The sequence below is a fragment of the Cupressus sempervirens genome, chromosome 1 (genome assembly GCF_028749045.1).
Source record: "Cupressus sempervirens isolate cs-2001-9-10 chromosome 1, ASM2874904v1, whole genome shotgun sequence".
Taxonomy (NCBI): Eukaryota; Viridiplantae; Streptophyta; class Pinopsida; order Cupressales; family Cupressaceae; genus Cupressus; species Cupressus sempervirens.
In genome coordinates this window covers 63,654,456-63,661,959 of record NC_143118.1, presented here as the reverse complement: position 1 = coordinate 63,661,959, position 7,504 = coordinate 63,654,456, and positions in this window count along the sequence as shown.

Below are 7,504 nucleotides of genomic sequence, written 5' to 3'. Positions count from 1 at the left end.
GGGGGGGGGGGGGGGGAATGGGAATGTGTATAAGAGAGATAGAGTAGGGGATGGGAGAGAGTGTGAGAGTTTGAGAGAGAGTAGGGGGTGGTAGAGAGAGCTTGTATAGGATGGGGGTGAGAGAGAGAGAGAGAGTATGAGAGAGAGTAGGGGATGGAAGAGAGAGAGTGAGAGAAGGGGATGGTAGAGAGAAAGTAAAGAGGGAAAGAGAGTACTTGAGAGAGAGAGATAGTAGGTGGTGCAAGAGGGAGTGGGAGAGGGAGAGAGAGGGGGGATGGGAGTGTGTGTGACAAATCTAGAGAGTAGGGGATGGGAGAGGAGAGAGAGAGGGGGGGATGGGAGTGCATGTCTATGAAAGAGAGAGAGTAGGGGATGGGGGAGAGAAAGTAGGCAGTGGGAGAGGGAGTGGGAGAGGGAGAGAGAGAGGGGGGGAATGGGAATGTGTGTAAGAGAGACAGAGTAGGGGATGAGAGAGAGTGTGAGAGTGTGAGAGAGAGTAGGTGGTGGCAGAGAGAGCTTGTACGGGATGGGAGAGAGAGAGTGAGATTAGGGGATGGGAGTGTGAGAGAGAGTAGGGGATGGGAGAAAGAGAGAGTGAGAGTAAGGGATAGGATGGGAGAGAGAGAGAGAGAGAGAGAGTAGAGAGGGAGAGAGAGAACTTGAGAGAGAGAGATCTAGTAGGCGGTAGGAGAGGGAGAGGGAGAGAGATAGGGGGATGGGAGTGTGCGTGACAAATGTAGAGAGTAGGGGATGGGAGAGAAGAGAGTGGGGGGATAAGAGTGTGTGTGTCTGTGAAAGAGAGAGAGTAGGGGATGGGAGAGAGTGTGAGAGTGTGAGAGCGAGTAGGGGGTGGCAGAGAGAGAGAGTACGAGATGGGAGAGACAGAGTGAAAGGATGGGAGAGATAGAGTGAAAGGATGGGAGAGAGTGAGAGAGAAAGTAGGGGGCAACAGAGAGAGAGAGAGAGAGAGAGAGAGAGAGAGAGAGAGAGAGAGAGAGAGAGAGTATGGGATGGGAGAGACAGAGTGAAAGGATGGGAGAGAGTGTGAGAGAGAGTAGGGGATGGGAGAGAGTGTGAGAGAGAGTTGGGAATGGGAGAGAGAGAGAGATTAAGAGTAGGGGATGGGAGAGAGAGAGTAGAGAGGGGGAGAGAGAACTTGAGAGAGAGAAATAGTAGGTGACCTGGGAGAGGGAGTGGGAGAGGAGGAGAGAGAGGGATGGGAGTGCATGTGACAAATCTAGAGAGTAGGGGATAGGAGAGAGTGTGAGAGTGTGAGAGAGAGTAGGGGGTGGCAAAGAGAGAGTACGAGATGGGAGAGACAGAGTGAAAGGATGGGAAAGAGTGTGAGAGAGAGTAGGAGGTGACAGAGAGAGAGAGAGAGGGTACGAGATGAGAGAGACAGAGTGAAAGGATGAGAGAGAGTGTCAGAGAGAGTAGGGGATGGGAGAGAGTGTGAGAGAGAGTTGGGGATTGGAGAGAGAGAGAGAGTAAGAGTAGGGGATGGGAGAGAGAGAGAGAGTAAGAGTAGGGGATGGGAGAGAGAGAGAGAGTAGAGAGGGAGAGAGAGAACTTGAGAGAGAGAGAGAGATAGTAGGTGGTGGGAGAGGGAGTGGGAGAGGAGGAGAGAGAGGGATGGGAGTGCGTGTGAGCGATCTAGAGAGTAAGGGATGGGAGAGGGGAGAGAGAGAGGGGGATGGGAGTGTGTATATGCAAAAGAGAGAGTTTAGGGGATGGGAGAGGGGAGAGAGAGTAGCGGATGGCTCGCTTGCAATCAAGGTTTTTAAAATTAGTGTTAACATCTTCCAAGTATTTTTACATTATGATCTAAATAAATTTAACACATGAAGGCTAGAATTATTTAAATTAAGTTTAAATACCTTAGGAAAATGAACCTATTTAATTAAATAAATTTAATTAAATAGGTAGAAGAATATGAAAAATATAATTAATTAATAAATAATTAATTATAATGTTAAGGGCAATATTAAATAAATTAATATAGTCTTTCGGAATAATTTTAAGCGTATACAGTAACTTCCACCTATCTTTTAAGTACTTCCAATCAAGGTTTTTAAAATTAGCGGATGGCTCGCTTGCAATCAAGGTTTTTAAAATTAGTGTTAACATCTTCCAAGTATTTTTACATTATGATCTAAATAAATTTAACACATGAAGGCTAGAATTATTTAAATTAAGTTTAAATACCTTAGGAAAATGAACCTATTTAATTAAATAAATTTAATTAAATAGGTAGAAGAATATGGAAAATATAATTAATTAATAAATAATTAATTATAATGTTAAGGGCAATATTAAATAAATTAATATAGTCTTTTGGAATAATTTTAAGCGTATACAGTAATATCCACTCAATGATCTAGTTTTCCTTCAGATTGTGTTCTAAATTGCGAGGAGGCGATTTGAAGAAGTAGACACTGAAAACTAATTTTAAATTGTTCTTGTTTGGATTTTGGAATAACTGTTGGGAACAATATGAGATCACGGAGTATATATCCAATCATAATACATCAATTTTTTTGGGAAGTAAATGGGAAAACATGTGCTCATTCAGTTGATCATATTGTTCATCAGATTCTTGTAGGACTGTTTAATCTGAAATATACTCTATCAATGATAGTAGATTCCTACAATTCATGATATTGTATTTTATGTTTTTTTTTTTAATGGAGGGTTCAGATCTGTGAGGCAGAGGCATGAAGCCTGGGAGCTACCAACCAGCAAAGGCCACCACATAGACTTTTTAGGAACCCAATACGGGCCCACTTGTGCCTGAAACCTCTTCGGCTTAGAGCCAAGGATTGAGGGGCATCCATGCCATCAAAATCACCTAGGGCACAATCTCGACCTCATCCCTTATGATGTCGGAGCCTTGCACTTAGCAAGACTTCATCCCTAGTGGACTCTTTGTGAGCCATTCAACTTCACCAGTAGACTAAGGGCCCATTGACGTATTTATGTTTTTTAGTACAATTGTACTTTGAACTTTAAGATCATACTCAATGATCTATTATTAGAATGAAAAAGCTATGATTATGAAGAAATGATCTATTTTGTTTTGTCAACTTCTCTTTTTGGAGAGGATCTAATCTACCAGATTATAATGTCAATTGAAGAATGGGAGGGGTAACGTCATAGTTACAAGGTAGCAAGGGGAGGGCCCCAACCTTTTTTATGCCTAGAGCTTGCTAATCTTCAACATTTTTTATGATTCCCCCACAATGGCGCCACCTCGCACCCCCCCCCCCCCCCCCCTTCCCCCCAACCCTACCCTAAAATTTATAGGGATAGGATAGGCCCGCTAAAATATAGGGTGGGGACTTATAAATTATAGGGGGCCCACTCAATATAGGGTAGGGTGGGGGGTCCCCTACACTAGCCATTGTAGGGGGCCTATGTAACCCACTATAGGCCACCCCCTACCATTCTATAGGCAGGCCCCTTACTATTCATATGGTCCATTTCTACAATTCATGATATTGTATTTATAATTTTGGGTACAATTGTATGCGAGTTTATTAGCATGAATTTGAAGATCTACATGTGTAATCAGTTATATTTATTTTCCTTGAAGTTGCAATATAGATTGTCATGTTAATATATTTATTTTCCTTAAGCTTAAAAGTGCAATAAAGATTATGTCCACTATAATCAAATTCATCTCAATGGGTTATTTTTTTTGGTTCTATATTAGGCTTTTGTAATAAAGAACTAGTACAATATTGATGTAAGTAGCTCTCTCATCTTCTCTATCATCATGCATGAAATTCCTTTTAGTCTTTTAAGCCGTTCTATATTCTTAGATATTTCAAGCTTATCAAAAAGGCACATGCCAAGAGGCAGTCAAAGTCAAATTGATTATCCAAGATGCCCTTGGCTAAATAGCCAAACATATGCATCATATTTGATAGTTTTTATAATTTTTTAAAGTCATGGAATAGTGATTTTGTGGTTTTAAAATTAATTAATAAATTATAAAAACTGTCAAATCCATTTTTGCTAAATAGACTTGTCGTAGAAGATCATTTAATGTTTTTTAAATGAAAAGTAATATAATAGATGACATTATAGCTATCATAGATTCTTAAAAGTATCATAGGTTAGTTTCCTATTTATTATACTCAGAACTTAGGTATACATCTATCTACACTTGATCTCACTATTTGTTGCTATCTCCCATTTAAGTGTGTACAAATATTTAATAGTGTAACATTTAGCATTGTCTCAATCATTTCTTTATAAAAGAATAGATTTATAGTTAAATTTACATTTTTAGAACTTGTACTTAATATGTTTAAAATGTTTTTTAAAAAAAAAAATTCACATGTTTCATTGTCTACACTTGCATTAAACAATTTCTATATTTCCTTTTTATATTTTATATATTATATGTTATCTTTATAGTTTGTATCTACCTATGTAAACATACTACTTATATAACACTTACACAATTAGTCCCAAAGAAATGAATAGCAATATATATTACATGCATACTCTGCCATTCAGCCCTTAATGTTCTTTGAAACACTTTTTCCATTCTTGACCTTAATATTAGTTATATTTAAACATTTGAAGCTCTCTAATTTAGGATGAAGGGATGTGGTTATACATTTTAAGCCTATAAATAACAAGAATAAGTCTCTCCCAGTTCATCATAAATTCAAAATATGAAACTTGTATAGCATTTTCTACTTATTAAAGGAATCCAACCCAATGTGATCTACTAATTTTCTAATTTTTTCATTTAATTCCAGAAAATATCAAGCAAGTTATATTAGAGATATAATTTGGGACAATATTTTTGTTTCCACTACATCTTATTGTTGATCCTAGATTTTGCATTCAAGAAGATAAAAATCTTATGGGAAGATCAATGGTTGAGGGAACTAATTGTGCACCATTGAATGATCTCAAGGATTTAAGAACAACTCTAAAATACTTGTTTCTAGTGATGCAAAAAGGGAGAGAAGATATAAAAAAAGTAAAACTCACATAAGGAAATTCACAATAGCATATGTTGTCAAACATTTCAAATTTTACTTTTTTCAAAGTTTATAGCAATAAGTTTTTACGTAGCAAAGAAATATTCATAAACATGATTTCATAGTTCAAAGATTTACAAGAAAAATTGTAAAATTTTTTACCAAACAACATAGGTTCACTATGTGGATGATTTAGAGCATAGTTAAAGAAATTGTTTTTTATTAAGAATAAAGTAGGTTTTGAGGGTGCTCAAAACCCTTTAAAAAAATATTTTACCGTTGACCTAGAACCTTGTCACAAATAAAATTTTCCACAGATATTAGAATACAATGTCTAGCAACCCAAGAAAGATAAATACTCTACAACTACAAAAAAAAATTAAAAAGAGAAAAAAGGTGGTGGCCCAAGGAAAACTAGCACACAAAGCTAGCTCAACCTAAAACACATAGAGAGTTGAAGTTAAAGGGGTTTTGAGGTTCCCCAAACCATAACACATAGAGTCCATGGCTCCATGAGAAAACATACCTCTCCATAAGAGATCTTCAAAACCAATCTCCTTCTAGCAAGACGAATGTTCTAAACCCTACCTACCATCATAATAATAAAAGTATCTACTGGAAAGAGCCCTTCAAAAATTTTAGTGTCCTTATAAGAGGGAAACTAAACATCTTAACTGAGATGCTAACATAGTAGGATCACCAAGATTAGATCTGGGAATCAAAGGATAAATTCTAAAAAATCTACTACAACAAACCCAATACTACATACCCACACCTCTATAGTACCACAGAAGAGAAGTCTAACTCACTTGATAACAAAAGTTTTTCAACAAAAGTCAAGAAAAATATAGACTCTAACCAACCTACTACCAAAAGGCCCACCAATAGAAGAGAACACTAGGAGCCAATCACTTCCACAACATACCTTCTCTAAAACTATAAAACAAGCTGGCCCTCCCCCTGATAAGATTATTCCACCACAATAGGAGAAAACCATAAAGAGACAAGGAGTTACATAGTCTTGGACTACCAATAAGGAAGGAGGAGAGATCCCCTAGAAAAAGGGATTTGAGCCACTAAACTAATGGAGTCTTCAAAAATAAATCATCAAATAAAAATAGCCTCCTACTCCTAGTGAGAAGTAACTTAAAGAAATAGGGCATAAAAAAATCCAAAATAGAGTGACTATGTACGGGCACAAAAAAATGAAGTAATCCTAACAAAACAATGAGGGAAAACCACATCAAAAAATTGGATCTCCCCTTTTCAAGAAGAATAGAGGCTAAAACTCCTCTAAAACCAACATTGATCCATAGGGGCAAAGAGACGAGGAAATCTCCAAAAATCCATGAGGAAAAAATACCCTTAGACCCCCTCTCAATGGCCACCCCACGGGAAAAAACTAAAGCTCCTTGAGAGAAGAGGACAAATATTCTCATACAAATAGTTGAGGGATAGAAAATAAGAAATCCTATCACCCCCAACACCCACAAAAAATATAGAGACAAAAAGACTCCCAGAGATCTCTCTACACACCACAAGGATTGAATAACAAGACTTACTAGTGAAGCGAGAGTAGAGACACTCGAGCAAGCACACTACTAAGCAAAGGAACCCATAACTAGACAGGACCCAAATGCCAAACTTTGTCTTAGCTAGATGGAAATACCCATAAACATACAAGAAAAAAATAGAAGCCACCTCTAGCCAAACACAAAGAGAGCCCAACCTATACCATACTTTGGTCGAGCTACCGGAGAGACACAAATGAATCCAACCCAATCCATTTGGGTCACCATATGAACTAGATTCTTCCTCTACTTCCCCATTTGAAACCCTAACTACTTTAGATGCTCTCTTGCTCCTACCCATCACTATGATTAGTTAAAGAAATTGTTATAAAATATTAAAACATCCATGAAAAGTTTAGAATAATAGCTCAATATATTAGGTTATATTATTTAAGCTTAAAAAGCTATGCTAAAATCCCAACAAAATCCAAACATATTGTTGCAAAAATGTTAAGTCTTCTAGAAATAATAAAATGTCAAGAATTGAGTTAAAATTCATACTCAAATATTGATATTGCATGAATTGTTCGCTTAGACCATGAATTTGAATTTTGAGTTTTTTTTTTAAATTTACAATTGCAATAGTAAGATGGTTACTGTGCATTCTTATTGTCTATTACTTTTTTTTAAATATATAATAAAATAAAAGTTTTTTAAATAAGTAAATTATCATATATAAGTAGGTTATCTAAAGGGAAAATATAAATATTTAGCAATCTACTAGGTAGTATAAAACGAAGGAAAAAATTATCACAAAATATATAAAATTAATTAATGTAAATTTTTTTTTAAAATTATTTATTAACATGTTTAAGTTTGCTAATTTATTTTTCAATAAATATTATATATATATATATATATATATATATATATATATATATATATATATATATATATATATATATATATATATATATATATATATATAAGAAA